Source organism: Falco punctatus (assembly GCF_963210335.1).
Source record: "Falco punctatus genome assembly, chromosome: 1".
NCBI classification, from domain to species: domain Eukaryota; kingdom Metazoa; phylum Chordata; class Aves; order Falconiformes; family Falconidae; genus Falco; species Falco punctatus.
In genome coordinates this window covers 14756444-14776568 of record NC_137580.1, presented here as the reverse complement: position 1 = coordinate 14776568, position 20125 = coordinate 14756444, and the positions used below count along the sequence as shown (strand labels likewise).

The following is a 20125-nucleotide window of genomic DNA, read 5'->3' as shown; positions in this document are numbered from 1 at the left end:
CAGGCCAATGGTAGACATAACAGGAATGCAAATTACTTTCATTATACAATTTTAATCAATATGATTCAAAGACAACTGTTCCTGCAGCTTGTCCAACAGAAAACCCCCAAAAAATTAGTCCAAGCCAACTGCTGAACAAAAATACCAGTAGCTATGATAAATTATAATTTGTTTTGGACAGGAAACAATAAATATATGACCTAAAGGAAAAGAAAACATTAGGCAATGTAACTGGGGGGGGGGGGGGCGGGGGGGAATCTCATTAGTATTATGAACCATGGGCAGGAAACTCCCAAGTGCAAGTAATGAAGCTCTAAATCTGCAATTGTTCAAAAACAAGCTAGAAATGCATACAGGAAATGATGCAACAAGTCCTGCAAAAGGTGAAGGTCTCCAATAAAAGACAATTTCTAAGATTGCAAATACTTATCCTGTGCAAATTCAGAAAAAAGTATCTGATTTCACATACAGAAAAGTGCTAACAGCCTTAATAAATAAGACAGTCACTACTGTTACAGTAATACTCTTGCCTACAGAATATTGCTAAATAGATTTCTGCTTTCCCATGCTTAAAGAATATCTTCAATTTGAGAGCTATTTTTTTGTGCTTCTGGGCCAAACCCTAAGCTCAGGGCGCATTGCATAGCTTTCTGCCTTTCCCTGTGTCTCATCTGCTCTCTCCTGGTTTTCTACTTTTATAATGTCATTCCTCTTCTCTCTTACCCTTTGAGTCCATGTGGAATGGTCACTAGTATTCTCTTCATTGCCTTATTTCCACTATAGGAGAGACCCTGTGTCTGCGAAATTAAACTTAAACTTCCTGTCATCAAGTACAAATCTTAAATCACCCATCAATTTCTACATACCCATTTTTTGAGCCGTCCCTTCTTCAGTGCCATGGTATATTTATTTTTTTTTCCCCCTTCCCTGTTCAGGTCATGCCAATTCCACAGGATTAAGGCTGGTTGTGGGTCACTGCTTCAATTTGTAGCTGTAGTGCCACGCAGGGAAGCATAGCGTGCTTGCTATTACTCTGCTAGCTTTAGATCATAGGCTGGAAAAAATAGTATTCAGAGATGGATCCCTGAATGTTGGAGGTAACAATGTTTTGAAAGTTAATTTGGTCATTTACCATTTCCCTATCCCTAATCTCATAAGATTTTTTATTTATTTATTTATTTAAATTATGGAAGATAACATAGAGTCATGTTATCATCACTGCATTCCAGTAAAATTAGTGCTGGGTTTAAACAACTTAACTGCCCACTGGTAGTAAGAACAACAACTGTTGATGTGTACTATTCAACCAGTAACAGACTCTGCAGAACTTAATGCTGTGGTATGTCGTCATTTCAGATGTACATAGATTGCAATTTGAAGTTGTTGTGTTGTTTTTTACTGTATGTTTCTCACATTACAGAACAGGGTTTGCTGAAATTCAAAAGAGATATGCAGTAACAAACATTAAGTGTATTATTTACTGTTCTAGGGTCTTGTTTTTGTCTTTGTAACTAGTGACTAAGGTTAAATATGCGGAGACTGGGAGTTACAGAAGCTATTACCAATGAGTGGGAGCAGGGTTGCATTGATGTGCCCAGATACATAGCAACAAACAGCACACAAAGTATTAGACTAGAGTGAAAGCAGAGGAGTGGCCTTTGCTCTGTTGGCTGCCAGACCCAAGCTCTTGTGGAGTGATTAAAGGAATGTGTTTCAGAGGTGAAGCCATGCTTAATGAGATACCTCCTCTATGATGCTTAGACAGTTATGATAAGAGAAGAGATGGGGAGAGCGTACAGTCTTCATTTGATGTTTGCTCCTGGAACCATTAAATGGCTGTTTATGCCTAGGACCTGAGATTGGGTTGGTGGGTTCACATGATCCTTCTTGACACCGGGAGTCATTTTCACTGCTTATCAATTGTATTTCAAAATAAAAGGACTTTTGGAGTACAATTGATGTGTGGAGGAACAGTATAAGTGAGCATGTGCAGAACTGAGTGCAACACTTGAGTACTGTCAGTGCCAGGCTGACCCAAAGGATCCTATATGGGCAGCCCATGAGTGGCTCCCGGTGTGTCCATTAACTGTTGTCCATCTCCTGCTGGTCTTGTTCCTTCCTTAGCCAAGACCATCCTGGTTAACTGTGGCCTGCTATGCTAGACAGCTGTGGCCCTGCTTTTATGAGGGTGGCAGGAGGATTGCGTTACTTTGCCATCTCCGACATCTAGCCTAGGAACCTAGTATGAGGTGGTAACTGATGTCTGCGGAGTCTGATAGTCCAGTTAGTGAAAAACAAAAACATGGTATCTGAGTGACATGTGAAATTTCTACTATATAAGATTCCAGAACTAGAGACTGTCTTGATCCTGTGAGAAGAGACTTTGTATTTAAACGTTGAATGTTTGATTAAATATTAAGGGCCTGATTCTTCATTGCGTTGCACTGGTGTTATTCCAGGATCAGTATTCTGACTGCATCTTTAAATATTAAATTTTCTCTGACAGGATGGAAGCTGATACACAACCTCTGACACTGGGATCCCATGATATTTCTTATGACACAAATGATGACAATTGCCAGAAACAGTGACTAGCAGCAGCAAGAGACTCTGCAATATTCACTTTAATTGCGTTCTGTATTTTCAGATATAGTTTACAGTTTTAAAGTGTTGAAAAATGAGTGTCCTGACATGAGTGCTCAGTATCCTGTAGCAAGCCACTGGGAACAGGAAAGTTTTTCTTTCAAGATTCAACAAAAACAGTCCCTTACTGTGTGACAGAAACAAGCTGCACCAAACCTGCCAATGATTCAGCATGTTTTTCTAAATTCAAACTGGGCTGCAGTCTAAAATTTGCAGTAGAGTTTCAAACTCTGCAGGGAAACACCAGAGGCTCAAGCCTTTCTCCCAGCATCCGTCATGGTGCCAGGTAGGGAACCAAATGAGTAGCAAAACACTCTCTGTACTAAAATAGCATGACAAATGGCTCCAGGGCACACAGAGAGAGGCCAATACACAGCGTTAATTAGCCTAAAAGTAATTAGCAAAATATTGCTTAAAAATCATAAGTGGCACGATTGAGAGCTGGATGATTTTTTGAACTCGGCAATATGAAAACCCTTGTGTAGTAACTGTGAATTTGACACACATTGGGAGGTTTCAGTGACAAGCAGACCAGTTTTGACAGGAAGAGAGAAACATTGTATAAAATATATTTTGCTGTAGAAATTAAAGGCTCTGACTAAAATGTGAATTTTTTCCAGCAAATTCTGGCCTATGCAAGACAGAAAAAAACAGACATTACTCTTTACTAGAATTAGTCACATTAATTGCAAAGAACATTTTCCTGAATTTAGCTGTTTTACTAGGTGGAAGCTCTTTAGAAGTGAATCATTCATTTTTCAAATGTGTTCATTATTCAAAAGTTTTGGACAAATATGAGACTAGATTTCAGCATAGGGATCATGCATGAATAACCTATTCTTAGTTCTACTTCACACATTCAATATTTAGCATGACATCTTTGAGCTGTGTGATCCATCATATAAGTCTTAAGTTTTAAAATATTTTCCCACTCTTCGTTATACTTCTGCTCTTCACCAATAGTGTATGAAGAACATGTTTATCATACTTTGCTAAAAACACAGGAGTCTAACGTGACTGGAGGGCCAAGGTATTATTGACATCCTTATCTTTTTTTCCCTTTTTTATAGAATTTGTGAAGTATTGAGGTGACTAGGGCTCCCTATGGGGCCTTAGGCTCCTAAATATTATCTTATATAATATATATATATATATATAAAAATATATTATCTCCAAAAGGATACCATTTGCTCTATGCTGTCATCACAGGTCGAGGTAGAAAGCTGTAGTATGCAGTATTCTTCAGCAGAGATGAGAGTTCTCTCTTTCTGTACTGATGACATTCTTGTCTGATGCTTTCAGGGATATCCTTTAACAGTATTGGGTTTTGCCTTCCAGTGCATAGTTGTATAATCTGGCACATTGCTCTTTTGTAGTTCTGGTTTTGTGACTGTTTTCTTTCCCAATATGAAGATCTGGATTAAATTGCTAATTCAACCATAGTTTTCCTTCTGCAAGTCTACTTACATTAGCATCATTTATCTGTTTTTCCCCAGTCAGTTTCTTCTCCATCATTTTTCTGAGGTTGCTTAAAGAGTAGATACCTCAGTTTTTGCAGCAAGTAATTTCCTGGAAATATTGTCTTGACTTTAAAATCTTATTATCGTGGCATGTGTGGGCCCTACCTAGGTGACATCCAAGTCAGTCTCTGATCAGATGTAGACTTTGTGCAAGGCTAGGAACAGTTTAGCATCTCAATAAATGTGTTTAGTGTAAATGGAAAGTGCAGTGCGTTTATCCAAACTGTTCTTTGGTGCTTATCCAGCTAGGGGCAAATAAAGAAGTTTAACATCAGTATACAGTTAATTTAGTTTAGATGAATTTTTAAATAATCACATATCTTTACCTGACTCAAAGGAAAAATTAATCTGAACAGAGACATGGCAAGATATTGTTTGAGCGGGAAAGCCAGTGTAACTTAGTATGTAACTCCTTCATGAGTTAGTCACACAGCTCTGTGACATTTAGTGCTGGCACAGCTTTTCACATATCAAATGGTATGATGCAGGTGCACAACACTGCTTGTGCTAAACAGGAAATTCCCTGTGTTTAAATCTTTATTAGATTTGACCCAGCTGATTCATCATCTGACACCTGTTCTTTTTGTTAACTATCCTTCCACATTTCAAGTAACTTTAAAAAAACTTCTGTATAATTCCAAAATTTGGTTCATTTTTTGTTTCTTGCTAAAACTTTACCCAGATCTGAAATCTGCGTTTTAGAAATTCACCTTCAAGAAGAAAAGATGCAGGCACTTCTGCTGATCTGCACATACTTCTAAACTCACATTTGCTTAAGTAAGCAAAGTGATGGAAAGTGTCACTGCCTGGTATGAAAAGAGCTAATGCAGGGCTCAGTTATTTCATATAAACTGGATTGGATTAAGAGATAAGGGTCTTAAAATCTAAAATTTTTCATGTAACTACCAAAGAAACACTTCATTCAGTGAAACTATATAGTATGTGTTGTTGCGAAGCCAAAGGCTGTATTATTGAAGATCCAGTAGAGGACAGATCAGTGTATGCATACAGTCATGATATAACTTTAGTCAGAAGGAAGGCTGATGCCTTTTTCTCTTTTTGGTACTGTTCAAAAAGACACCTGTGATGTGTCTGAAGGGCACATCTTTGCAGTTTCAATAGCTAGGTTGTTGCTGTCATCCTTCAAGTTCTCAAAATACTGCTCCTGAAAGACAACCAGTTGAGTGTCTGGTTATGTGACAAAGGTATCCATGGATAAACCAAAATGCCTACTGCCTGTGGCTCTTCCATTTACAGTTAGAGCAGAAGAGGGTGAGAGATCTTGCTGTTGGAGGGGATTTTGTTTTTTGTAGAAATCACATATTATTATCAGTTATAAAACGTAAAATCTGTTTTTCTTTTCATGAAGAAAACAAACCGAAGTTTGTTATTACTTGAATTACTTGTCTCTTCTTTCCATGACTAATCCTGTATTTGTATATCTCATACTAAATCTATCATTTTTGATAGCACATTATAGCAATGTATACTAGCAGGTGTATGAACGAGGTTTATTGCATCTGTGTTTGAGAAAAAGGCATGTAAGGATCTGCACAGCTAAGCATTAAATGAATTGAAAATCAGATTCTAAATATTCTTAGGGTGCAAGCTGCTACAAAATAGTAATATACCAAACAGAAGCTCAAGCTCAGATAAACAGATTATACCTGACATGCTTTATGTGTTCTCAGAGTTTACAAGAATGAGGAGGAAAAACCCGTGGATTTCTGGACTTAATCAAATGTAATGTGATCATTAGATTTGCAATACAAGAGAATAAAGAAGGAGGCAAGTAGTTAATGGCTAGGTAAGGATCAGAAAATGTTGTATCATAAAATCAGTAATTATTTTTTTTTTTTAAAAAAAGAGGTGGATCTGTACCTAATATTTTTGGTATCCAAGACCAAAACCATCTGTCTTTTAAAGACCTGAGATGAAGATAGGGTTTGATGATTCTGTTCCTTCTATGTAAGTATCTTCATATTTTTGGAATAAGGTTTGTTCTGCTCACTGTAGACACTTCAAGTGTCACAAATGCAGCCTGTGATCCTGAAACCTGTTGTCCTGATGCTACATAAGAATCGGGGCACCATGAGATCAGAGTGACCTTTTAGAGAAAACATAGAATTTGAAGGAAAACAATAGAAACAGTATGTCAAATACAGGCAAGAGTAGGACACTCTGGATTATAACTCTCTGATTTATTGGCAACAAAAATGAATAAAGCCCCTAGTTTTGTCATGAGGTTATGCCTTTTTGCTTCCATGGGAGCCCATATACTGGACAGAACGTACCAGGCCTGATTGTACAAGTTGCGTGCCAGCATGTTTAGGGAGAAGGTGCACTGTGGACCATCAGCTAGGGAGCTGGTTGAGGGCCGGTGCTGTAGCCTGCTCCAGGGAAGAGTGTGAGGTGACAGGTGTGACACACTCCTGGCTGCACAGCCTGCAGCCTCACACTGTGGCTGGCTCCAGTTCAGGTGTGATCTCCAAACCATCCGCAAAATCTGCCTTCAACCTGTTAAGGTTAACTTTCTCTGAATTGTGGGTCCACTGAGCTAAGTGAAATATGCCCTTTAGGATGCACACAGGTGTATTTGACATTTTTAGATTAATATTATCACAGAAAGTAAGAACTTTTGTTTCTCCCATTGAAGGTAACAAACAACTATCTCTAACATCTGCCAAAGAGACTTTCAGACGATTTGGAAGAACAGATTGTGTGGCTTAAATTTGTTCAGCAAATATATATATATATATACACACATACAATATATCTATACTATATATATACACACACATATGCATACAGTATATCTATACCATATATATAAAAAATACAGTAATCTTTACTCCCCTCCTTGCAGAATGTTTATTGTCCTGATCTCAGCATTACAGAATATAAATATGACATATTGCAGTATACAGGAGAAAGGTCAAACCAGTTTCCACTCAAAACAGTTTTTCACTAGGTGAGGTAACAATGCCTTTTCCCTTTAGTTATTGATTCTACAAAGTATTGGCAGTAGTGAAATGAGTTTGAGATTGCTGTATTTGCACAACTGTAAACAAGACAAAAATAATTCTGTTCAAATGTGGTCGTAATAGGATCCATATAGAAAAATCAAGAATTTCAAATGATGGTTCTTACAAATTATGTTCATGTTCAGCACAAAAATGAAAACCTGAAGGACAGTACTGGTACTACAGCCCGTACTGCTGACTGTCCAGGTTGCCTGACATTTCTTGCTAAACTGTTTCAAATTGTTTATAAATTTGATGAACATGAAAGAATTTTGGGCTAAATTTTTACATGTTGAATATTACTTGAGGCTATTTTGTTTGATTTATTTTAATTTTTCATTTCAACTAGGACGGGCCTGGACGTTTTTAGAGACTGTTTTGATGTTGAAGGGAAAAATACTTTATTCTTGTTAAATGAAAAAACACCTCCTAAGTTTCTCTTTAAAAGCATGCAGTGCTTTTCAGACCACTGAATGTTTTAAATTTTTTCTTCAGCACAATTATTCATGAAGATGAACAAGGTTTTCCTCAGTGGTCAATCTGAATTCGTTCTCCCTGCCATTGACTCCATGTCAATGCTAGTGCATGGGTGGGAGTGGGGAACCTGTGGCTGGAGGTCAGGGAAGACTTGGAGCTGGGAGCCTGGAATTAAATTGTTTTAAGTGTCTGTGGAACTGCATCCTAGGAATTCAGATGGGGCCTAGCCAACAGTGATTTTGGGCATCGCAGCCTTCTTGGAAATTAAAATAGATTTGACAGTCTAGGCTGATTACTATCAAGCAATAGACTTTGGTATAGAGCAATTAGTTTAAACTGTAAAAAATGATAATGTTTCACAAAACTGAGTCAAAATACAGAATGAAATTCCGTCGCTCCACTGTATAACCTCTTTCATCCATAAAGCTAAAGGGCTCTGCAACCCCCTGATAAATGAATCTCAAAGTGCCTTTGTGACAGATTATTGCCTATATTCTATGAAATGCTGCACAGTGTTTTAATATGTCTGTTCCTTAGCTGGCATATGTTTATAACTTCATTGGCTTCACTTGAGCTGAGCTGATTTTATACCAGAAGAACATCTATTCTATTTCTCAGCTATTAAAAGAGTAAAAGCTTTAACTAATTACTATGATGATTATCTTCATATTATTGTCCTAGAGATCTATTTCTACCAAAAGTTAAAAAGAATAAGGATGTGTTAAAAAAAAAAAATAACCTAGTGACCTTGAATATCCTGAGGTCCTGGTTCAGGAAAAAAAACTTAGCTCTGACAAAAGCACCATTTATTGAAAAGGTAATGACTAACAGCATTCTCCTAGACTGTGTAGACACTATTTAAGCAAAAGCTGGTATTTAAGGGACTAATAATGGTATAGTAACCTCCTTGGAACTTTTCAAATCCACTAAGCAAATGTGTAAATAATATCTTGGTATGTTATGAATGGCAATATAGGACTGGTTACACTTTCTTAAAATACTGCGTCAAGTAAATTTCAAACAATGGCTGAAGTAAATTTGAAGAGTGTATATATGGTCCTGCTTCAGGCAGTAAAGAACTACCAAAGGAAGGGTGATGCTGCCAGAGAGTCGTCTCCTGAAAACTTCTTCATGTGGGACCAGGCTGGAGGTGGGCTTCTTAGGCTAAACTAAGCCAATACTAAAGGCTAGGGTTAGGATTAAGGATGGGAGAGAAAGAAAGTCTAGCACTCCTGTTGGAGTGGGGCTGTGATAAAACTGCCAAAGGACAGGCTGCAGCAAAGCTTTTGCCTGCGGAAAGTTCATCATGTGTGGAAGGGATGAAGACCTCGGGCTAAGGCTTAGCCCATACCGTGACCGAAGGTCAAGGATTATGCTTGTAACTGGGGGTGGCAGAGAGACTAACCTGATGGCATCATTTGGAGTGGGGATGCCAAAATAATTTTCTACTGAGGACTTCATGTGAGACTAGGCTGTGGGTTGACCTCAGGTTTAGTTCCTGCCAATGCTTAGGATTAGAGTGGTGAACTGAAGAAAGACAAAGCATAGGGCTGCAGGTAGACTGAGGCTGTAAATGGATTGCCAAAGGAGGAGGGAGGCTTCCAGAAGTGTTGTCCTCTGAGAACTTCTTCATGCAGGACTGGGCTATGGAACCTGGGCTAAGGCTCAGCACATGTATGGGCCTGGGCCTGGAGCTGGGCAAGAGACCAAGTGTAGAGCAATAGGTGAAGTGGGGATGTAAAGTTGCTGCCAAAGAAATTGGCAGTCTGCAAGTAGACTTCTCACTTCAGAAATTTTTCATGTGGGGGAGGGCTATGGGGCTTCCTGGGTGGATCAGTCGTTCACTAGTGCTAAGAGTTGGGGTTGGCATAGAGACAAAGCCTAGGGATGCGGTTTGATTGGGGCTGCAAAGGGGCTGTCAAAGGAAGGAGCAGGCTGGAGAAGGAATTATCTTGCAAGAACTTCATATGAGACTCCATGTGGGTTTTACGAGTTAACATCTAGAGTTCCATTCCAACCTATGTTATTCTATGATTATGTATTGACTCTGAGAAACAATGTGAAAAGAAACACAAAAAGTCTCTGTGGCTGCAGTTCAAGTTTAAAAGGCAGAAAATTTGGGGTTGTTCTCCCATGGTCTCCTCAACATGAAGAGTCTGATGCAGCACTGCGTTGGCTACTATCCAGTCTAGTTGGGAGGTAAATTGTAGTCCTCCCCCTGGAATCCAGCCTTCACCGCCAATGCCCGCAACCCTTCTTCTCCTGAGAGCTGAAGTCAGCCAAGTGGAACCACAAGCCCTGTGAGACACTGACATTCACAAACCCATCCTCCCACTCTTCTACCTCAACATTTCTCTCGTTTGCTGAATTTCCTTCTTGGCCCAGACAACTCCAGGCTAGACAAGTCTTTGCTGTGGCAAACCATCTAACCCCTTTGGGCATGGAGAAGACAAAATTTTTTTTGTTTCAGTGTTTTCTGGCTCCAGCTTGCAAACAGATGAGTCTTCATTATAGCAAAAATTCAGCTGTTGTTTCTAAACGTGTGACTCTTCCAACACATATGGGAGAAAGTGCCTGGGAACTGGAGATGCCATGTTTTGAATGGCTGAGCTGCCCCTTCTTGGAAAGGTCCTTTGGGAGTTAGTTGACAGGTAGTTTTGTGGGCCCATTCAGGTAGTCAGTCTGGCATGTCAGGCCTAGAGATGTTGATTTGTCAGCCAAGCTTACAGTCATCTTTCTGTGAGAATCTTGTGTTAGCCCTTAGAAAACATCTTCTCTCTTATAAGTTTGCAGCTCTCGCTATAAATCAAGAAGTTTGTAGATAAAAGAGTCAAACCATAGAATAAAATATTTCGTTAAGTACTAAATGCTGAATTTGTAAGTGTTGCCCATTTCAAGGGCCAATTTAAACAAGACAGAATTAAGTTGAGCTGTTTACCTTCCTAACCCTGCTTGCTGTAGCATAATAAATGATGGAGCCATAAGCCAAGGAAGGCGGCTGGAAGAATGTTTTGTTTAGACTACTACAATAGCCAACTCAACATCACGGTAGGAATGCAGTAGGTTAGGAGCAAGCCAAACAGGCAGAGCTACCATGAGAGTGATGAGTTACTGAAATGACTGAAGGCATTGAATTTATGCTTCAGATTTTCCAGAACATCTCTATGATATTTCAAGATTTCAGAAGTGGATGTTATTTTATAAAGGGGAATGAGAGGGAAAAAGATTATCCTTGTCGCTATTTTACTCTTAATTTTTTTCTACATTTGTTCTGCATGGGTGTTTACTTCACTGTATTTCTAGTTTTACCACTAGCTAAGTGCTTTTTTGAGAAGTCACTTCATTCTCCATACCACTGTTTTTCTTTCTGTAAAACAGCAACATGCTTCCTTCTTTTTCTCTGGAGCTTCCAGCTCTCCAAAGTCTCTAGAGAGCTTTCATTATATTTTGTTTTATTGGCAGCAGGACCAGCAACTTTAGAACTGCACAGAGAACAAAGCAAATTTAGCTTATGAAAACACTTGTATCCAATTCAGTGAGAAACAAGCTCCAAGAAGCATTTTGCTGCAGGCCTAAGGAGGCTTGTGATTGGAGAGCTGTGATGGGAAAAGAAAAAGCAGTCTGGCTGCACAGAGCAGCATGTCCTTCTCCTGGAACCTGGCTACCTTTTTATCATGTCAAAAGGCCACCTTCATATTCTTTTCAAGTTCTTCATTACTCCTTCAAAATTTTTAATATACTATTGACAAAACTGAATTTTGTTCCTATTCCTGATACCCTTGCATTCAGCTGTTTCTTTTCCTACCTTTTAGATCCTAATCTGAAAGCAAGAATTTGGGGGGGGGAAAGTTAGGAATTATGCAAATTAAGCGGGGTTTGATGCAGCTCTGTATATTAAAAAAAGTATTTGGTCATAGCTTTTAAAAGCTCATATCCTAGTTCAAATAATCTTTGTAAAAAAGAAGGTTGGAGTAAAGAAGTTGTATCTGAAATATGGAGGCATTTTGTGGATGAGGATTTACCCGGAGAAATAATGAGGAAAACCTTCATTCTCTCATGTTTTACTAGTGATTGCTAATAAGTATAAGCTTCTCACAAGTTATGTCTTTATACCTCCATGCATTCATCATCATCTTTGCTAATTCTGTTTTAACTATTGACTGATGGTGGTAGGTTTAGCTAGAAGGTCTATAAGAAAGACAGCTAATACACACAGAACAGTTTAGAAGACCCAAGTCATTTAGGTATAATCCTTAAAAATCTATTATTTCTCTACCAGTGTATGACCATCTCAGCCAAACATACTGAAGTTCTTCTGGAGAAAAAATACCAGAAGTACTTAAGACTGTGATTCTGAAAAAAAACAAAGGACAGATCTTTAAAGATATTTGGTACTTTCCATTAATTCTACTAAGAGTGTGGGCTGATTTAAGTTTTGAAATTGAGATTTAAAGACAACTACAAATTTAATCCATGATGTCTGAATCTTTCTTTGGACTTTTTTTTTTTTTTGTATCATAGCAGAGCCATAAAAAGACAAAAACAGTGACTTTACAAATCTCTGATGAAAATTCTAGACTGATAATATGTTCTTGTTGCATGTTCTTACTGGTGATACTGCAGAAGACACCAGCTCAGTGGTAGTTTTACTTTTCACTTAATGTAGTAAAGCTCATTTTCAATTATCCCTACAAATGGAAAATAAAGTCGTTATTGTGGTATAAAGATTTACTTAGAGGTTAAAAAGTTGTTTAAAAGGTATTTAAGACTTTTTGTTTTTCTTATGTCTCACTTTTTCACCACAGATTTAACCAATATATAGCTTTTCCATTTCACAGACTGACCAAAAAACATATAAAATCACATCTCAGTTGTTTATTGTATTAAACAACACCTATGAACAATGTCACCAAGTACTGCCGTGTAGTCCAGTACCTAATATAGTCATGTTAGTATTTGTTGAATAATATATACTTCTAATAACTTTTCTTATGATGTGATTTTGTTATATATGTCTGTGGAAACAATGGAACCCTAAGGAGTTTCACCCTTGGCTGAAAGTTAGAAGTTATAACTGATTTCTTCAATGTGCCCCTTTCTGTTTTTATGAGGATATGTCTGTTGATAGATGACTGAGAAGATCATAGCAGCAAAATACTGGCCATGCATTTTTACAGTGCCTCAGATGTTTAAGAAACAAAACAAATTTTCATCATGTTTTGAAGTATTGTTTACCAATCTGCTGTGAGCTCTTCGTTGTGGCTAAATGCGAAGCTTTCTTTTCTGTTTTGTTTTTAGAAGGCTTTCTATATTGCAGTAATCGTCATCAACTTCCTAAAATGGTCCACTGTTTTTCTTCTGTGCTTATGCACATAATTCTATCAGAAGAGCTCTGACATTTCAGTACAAAGCTGGACTAATAAGCAGATTTTAGAAGTTTTAGACAAAGCAGTACCACTGAGTGGTGAGCATCTGAAATCAGGAATCAAATCAGCTTGCTCTGGGCCCTTTAAAATGAACAAGCACAGTGTCTCACCAGGTCTCCTAAGGAGTTTTCTGTATTTATCATAAATATTCATCTGTATCTTTTCTGCCTTTGGGATTTTTTTCTAAGATGCATTGTTTGAAGTGCTTTTAAAACATGTTTAGTATGCTAATATAGGATACTCAAATTAGGTTCAGACACTGTTGCGCTGCTGCTCTACAAACCCATTGGAGAAGTGGGAGTCTTTGCAAAGAAAAGCTCACAGTTTAAATAGCTAAGGTAGAATAAAATAAGAACTAAAAAAAAGTGGCTACATGGGGACAATAATTTGGTTGATCTCCAGTGAACACAGCTGGGAATATAACTTGGGCCAGTACATGCTCTGATGCAAGCCCATATGTTTCTTAGTAATAAGAATCTGAAATTAAGAAAGAAAACCACAGTTCTGTGAGATAAGTCTTGGATTAGTTTGAGTTTGGGAGGAGATATACAACTACTTACATTCAAGCTATTCTTCTTTGTTTAAAGACTTTGTAGTATTACATCAGGCCACTTTTTGCAACAGTGCAATGGCATAACATCATGTGCAAAGCAGTTCTGTTCTTCCTTTAGTGTTTGTTTAAGGACTTAGCTTTTTATTTAGTTTAGCAAGTTGAGGATACCAGACTTGTATCTAACCCCAGTCTTGATCTTATTTTAAAAAAACAATTGATCAGATAGTATGTTATCTAAGTCTTATGTGAAGTTCAAAAAATCTGAAGTGTTTCTCTCTTTTTTTATTTCTTAAACATGTCATATTTAAATACATGATGTGATGTTTTTCTTGATTTTGACAAGCAAAAAGTTCAGTTGGTAGAGGTTAATATTTTCTCAAAGTCTGAAGTCATGGTATGTTTTTCTATCCTAGAATTATTGTCCTATTCTTTCAGTCTTTCAGTGTCTGTAAAAAATATTTGGCTAACATAGCATCTCCACATAGATTAGTTTAATATATTTGCTACTTTGAGAGACCTTCAAGAAATTTAAATTTGGTTACAGTGTGGCACTTTTATACAACGCAAAGAAAACACCATTGCTCTATTTTTCTTAGCTAGTGGATTCATATCACTTAGGAATACTTCATCCTAGAATAGCCTTCTCCCTACGGGCCGCAGCTGATCTGAAATTGGCAGGGGCTGCTTCAGCTTGGAACAGTAACTTTGCCCCACTGGAGAATTGAAAACACGTGAGACAAGCTGCACCTTTCTAACTGAGAGCTGGAATCTGGGCCAAAGTGTGCAGAAAGATTTTTCATAGTACGAAGGTCTCTACATTTGTACGTGTGAACAGGTAATGTTTGTTTATATCCTACAAGCTACCACACTGATGTGGACTCATAGGAGATCACGCATATTGCAATCTGGAGACTTACTTGGCAAGAGCCAGAAGTATTTTAACTCCAAAAGAAAGAGCAAAATGTTGTGCAAGTTATTTACACAATATGCTTGATTCTGGGTTTCCAGTCTAAGGTAGGAACCCAATCCAAACAGCACATCAAACGCTATTCCTGCTGTTGTCCATACTCATTAAATAAAAGTAGAATTGGAACAAGTCAGACACAAATACAAACTTTATTTCAAAACCCAGAATGAAACAGGGAAGGTATTGTTCAAGAAACGGGAACAAAAGCAGGCATGGCTTATACAGAGGACAAACACATTTGTGTTTCTTATATTGAATGAATTATTTCTGAAGTAATGAGTGTCTTTTTCATGGCCAAGATATAGAAGAGCTGGAAGTTTTTGCTATTTAAGTGTCAATTGTTAAGGATGACCGTAATCTGCTTTAATTTGCACATCTAACTTTTGGTAAAAGGTCTCTTTGTTCTCATAAATCCATGCAGTTTGTTCATTTTGTACATCTTATTCCCTTATTTTTCATTATCTTCTAAGTTTCCCATTTTCCACCCATGACTTTTGCAATGCAACAATTTTTAGCATGTCAAGTTAGTATGAATCATTTGTAGAAATTTTATTGATTCCTGCTTCTGCTGCAGCTGGTTTTAAGCTGTGCTTACATAGTTTCGGTTTACCTGAGTATTAGTGTATAGCTATCCCAATCACAGCTGTGGCAACCACAATCTTGCAGAAGAGTAACACCTTTACCCCTCTTCATTAAAATCTCATTTGCCTTAACTTCATAAGATGTTTAAAAACAAGACATCTTTTTTTGTTTGTCCTCCAGTTTTGAACTTCAGTTTGCTGAAGAGGACTTTCATTTTAAATGAAAGAGCATGTTCCTGGGTACGCATTTGATGGCAAGAGCTGTCATGTTTTTGGGGAGGAGTTCTATAAATCTTGATGGAAACATGAGAATTGGCAGTTCCAATTACAGGCAAAAAGTATTTCTGAAAGACTCTCTGAAGTGAAGAACAAAATGCTGCCTGGCTGCATCTCCACATCCTCCTCTTTTGCTTTTCTGAAATTGTCTAGACACTTACTGGCAGAAACATTCATGGGACAAATAAACTGTAAGCTCAGTGAATTGTTGTGGAAAATTAATTTGGAAGTCATAAGTAACTAGTATTTCTATAAGAACCCTGACTGTGAAAGTTAGTCGATAAGTAAATCATAACACTGCCACATGGTTTGCATCAATCTAACCAACGTAGCACAAATTCGAAAGCCTCTTATTTAGTTGTTAATAAATTATAAATCATGAGTTGGTAGACATCATTTTGAAAGTAATTGTTATAGAATTAAGAAAATCAGTAATGGTTTACGCTACTTACAGGACTGTGAGACAGAAGCTGCATTTGCTGAATCAATTGCTGTGTGACATTTGCTATTCTCTAGCATGTAAGTATTTTAAAAACCAAATGCTTAATACAACAAAAACATCAATGTCCAGTTGCCATGTCTACTTTGTTAACATTAACAAAGCTGGAAAGATGCATAAGCTAAAGCTGATTTGTATATTCATTTGGTATTTTGCATTGATTCCCAATATCGATTGAATAATAGAAAGAAAATTCTCCTTGCTACCATAAGGGATTACCAGGTTTTATCTTCTTTTCATTTTAGGCCTGTTTCCTTTCACATCAGCCATGACCATGGACACTCGGCACCATCTATTCTCATCTCTTATTTGCATCTGACCTGCTGGTCTAGACCCCAGAACTAACTGTTTGCCCGCTTTTCTACCACCCATTCACATTGTTCTTTGAGTATAGTTGTTCTTTTTTTTTGTTTTATGCTTTTAAGTATTGACTATAAACTAATTTTTTTTTTCATATAAGCTTCCTTTTGTAGTGTGACGTGCACCTTGACATAGGAGAAAGTAGAATTCATGGCAGGAACAAACGTGTTTGGTGGAATAAATCAAAAGGTATTTCTAGGATGGGTATAAATTCTGAAGGTTGTGAGTCTTCATGGATATGCAGTCTCATAAAGCACATTGAATTACATCAAACATTGCCAAATGAGAGAACACAATAAATGCTTTTTATTTGTTTGTCCTGTGTAAGAATGATGTCAAAATTATTTGATTCTGCTCTGGTGAAAAAAAGAAAAGAAACAGGAGAAGCTGATGCAACATGACTCCTTCCAGATGGTGGAGTCATGCTGTAGCAAATTATATTTCCATTTAATATTGTGTGATTTTTACCTTTGAAATTTCCATTACAATCCATCTGTTTTATCAGTTTGTCATGAACATTGAAGTCTTTCTAACCTACTAATTCTGAGTGATATATCTGCTTATAAGTTTCTGAGAGATTTTTGCCTGACATTTTCTATGCCTGGCCTCAGCTACAATGTCCAGTCGTCAGAAAAATTTAAGCAAATTATGCGCAGCTGTTTTAAAGGCAAAAGTTGAGACAAAGTTATAGTCTTCATGTATTCCAAATGACACTTCTGTGCTTTCGTAATTCACACAGCTGTTGTTATAAATCTTGAAGTAGGATTGTTTCATCGTTCTCAAACTGGAGTGAAAAACAAGCCGAAATTCAGAAATATGGGTTCATTATTTTAAAAGTTGACATTTGAAAATGCACAATAGAATGTCCTTTTTTTTTTTTCTGGTTAACAGAATAATTTATCATCTTGCACATCAACGAATAGCGTATTAGTTAAGACCACCCGAGGTATACAGATGAATTGAAGTAGGGAATTATCAAGACTTTAATTCAACATTCTTAAACTGTGTGCTGTAACTTAGGGTATGTTCATTGAAAATGTGTTACTCAAAGGACAGTTCATCATGCTTCATTTTACATTTTTTTTTAAAAAAACATACTTTTCTTAAACTTGAGAAATCAAGAGAACAACATGTGATAAAAAGGGGTTAACTCAGTGACATTGAAGTACAGTGTACATCTTATTCAGAACTAAAATAGCTTTATTCGGTTTATCATAATGAATTTCCACAATTAATTAGGATAAACACACATATGCAGGCCAGTTTAATGTGATTCTGCTAATTCATTTTAGAAGCTTATTGAGATCATTTTCCACAGTATGTATATACAAAAATATCTTCATTTGAAATAAATTAGATAACTTTATGGAACAATTAATGGTTTTTGCACTTTCATTGTTTTGTCTATGTGGTAACATGAAGTTTAATTGGTATCTCTGCTTCTAAGTATAGCCTTATTGCTTTTCTTGGTAGTGTGAATCTTACCAATATCAGCAGAGGGAAATGTTTCTAAAACTACTTAAATCAGAAAAGAACCCAAGTACATACTTCACCAGAAAAATGTGTCTTACATTTCATTATAGGTAGAATTTACATTGCTTAGGTGTCCTTAGGTTTTATTGCTCAAATAGTTTAGGAGCACTAAGATATTTTGTGTCTCTTTTCTATTTTTTTAAAAAGTTAGAGAACGTATGTTTTAAAACTACTGGTTTTGATAAGATAGAGTCAACAGATGAAAACTCTGGAATCAGGATAGTCTATCAGTAAAAGTTTGTCACCCACCATTATATAGATATATAAATATTTTATATACCCACTTTCACTAGAAAATCTGATCCTTAGCTGCTTTTACATATTTAATAATAAAAGTAAGGTGAAATTTGGTAATAATAACTTTCCTCTTTTCCATGTGGATTGGAGACACTATAATATTGGGATCCCCCTTGAGTCCATAGTTTGACACTTTGCTTAATGTTTTGTTAAAGGTACCTTATTTAATGCTACTATTATTATGTAGACTTACACTGCCTTAAACCTAAAAGCAAGCAAAGTTCTTAATCAGATAATTATTTAGAGGGAATTAAATTTGCTCCATTAGTTTAGAATCTGCGCTTTACAGCTTAATCTAATTAAGGAACACCTCACTGAGCACAGGAAACAGCATGATGCTGTCTGGCTGGAATTCTCAATCGTATTTACCATCACCACATAATAACACCAAGGAACTTAGCTTCAAGCCAAAATTTTTGGACAGGTATGATGATATAACTGAAGCAAAGACAAGTAATAGCATCTCTCCAGACCTCTTTTAAAATGGATTTTATTTTGGATTATTTTTCTTTCATAATTTTTTTTTACAATAATTTTGTTTTCATATGTTCTGTGGCACTCTGTCAGCATTCCTGTGATACGTATCAGTCATCTTCTGTGAAAAATTAAAATCTAGGATTGATGAGGTGTTGCATAAGAAGTATATTTTAACTTTTAAGTTGTTTACCGCTGTTGCTAGGAAAGACAATATCTTCATGGAGGCAGCTGCAGAGAAAGCTGACACCAGGATAGCATTGATCACTTATGTTTGGGAATACTCTGGGTAAAAAAGAGCCCTTAGATATTTGCCTAATGAGCCAGCAAGCAGCAGTGAGGCTGGCCAAAGTGCTATTTACAGTTCTTAAGAAGATGTGTGAGGTACATTAAAAAGAACAAGCCTGGAGTTTACTGGGGTTGCAGGGCTGGGTCTGCATGGCAGCGGGGAGAGCCAGGAGCTGGAGCCTTCACCAAACCCGAGGAAGACAGCCTTGACTGAGTTAATCTAGTATGCATGGCACACCGCTGCAGTGTAACTTTGTGACTTTTAATGACTCCGAAACCACCTCATCACTCGAGAAAGGAATATGCTGGAGTCTGCCTTCGCTCAGCTTGACAAGGTGACGGGAGGGATAGATCCCCCTTACATGAAAACACTTGTCAGTTGTATCCAATTTGGCAAGACAAGCACCAATGTCACCTTGAGAAAAATGTAACTCAGCTGACATTCAATGTGCATGCGTACACTACATGCTGCAACACAGCCTAATTTCATGTGATATATGCAAATACACTCTATTTTGCCTTTTTCTATTTCCATGGTGCTCTCAGAGCTGTATCTTGACTGATTAAGAGCAATGCACAGTTTCATCCGAGTTCCTGGCTTAAATAAGCAATGAAGGTGAATTCTGCGTGTGGTGATGTACAACTTCTGGACATTGCCTGTTCCAGTAGGTAACAAGAATTCTCTGACATGTTGTTCAGGTTAGTTAAAAACACCCCAACAAAATAAGAAGCATGAATGCAGTCAGCCAACAGTTTTTGTGATGTTTTAGGGTCCGGTTTATATTCTCGCAGTCAGCCAGCCAGCCGTGGTTCAAAGCATTATAATTAGATGTCAATGGATTATCTTTCCTTGTAAGCACACTGTAACTGCACCCCCAGTGTCTGCTACTTCTGTGGCAGTATCGGAGTAAGGATCATGGTGCTTTTATGTTGGAGATTATTCTGTTAAAAGGTTCATGGCTTGTGAAAGTGAACTAACCAGTGCTAATGGCCACAGCTTTCACTGCTGCAGCAGAACTTGAACAAGATTGATCCTTTATCCAACCCTGTTGCATTCCTGCTTAGAATTTCCTAGAAAAAGTGGATGTAAAATTCACTTGCTTAAGAAAAAATTGGGATGTATGAAATAGGTTCAGCACAAAACTGGGCCCTTGCTGAGCAGTGAAGTTAAAATGCAATGTTTGCTTAATTTTATGATGCTGATTTTA

The 20125-nt window shown here is 37.3% G+C and overlaps 1 long non-coding RNA gene across 1 annotated transcript; it reads left to right on the top strand.

Moving 5' to 3' along the window:
* Nucleotides 1-6992: 6992 nt before the first annotated feature.
* Nucleotides 6993-16826, top strand: LOC308058238. Its single transcript, XR_013925744.1, has 2 exons — nucleotides 6993-15985; nucleotides 16211-16826. It is a non-coding gene; the product is annotated as an uncharacterized lncRNA (long non-coding RNA).
* The last annotated feature ends 3299 nt before the right edge of the window (nucleotides 16827-20125 follow it).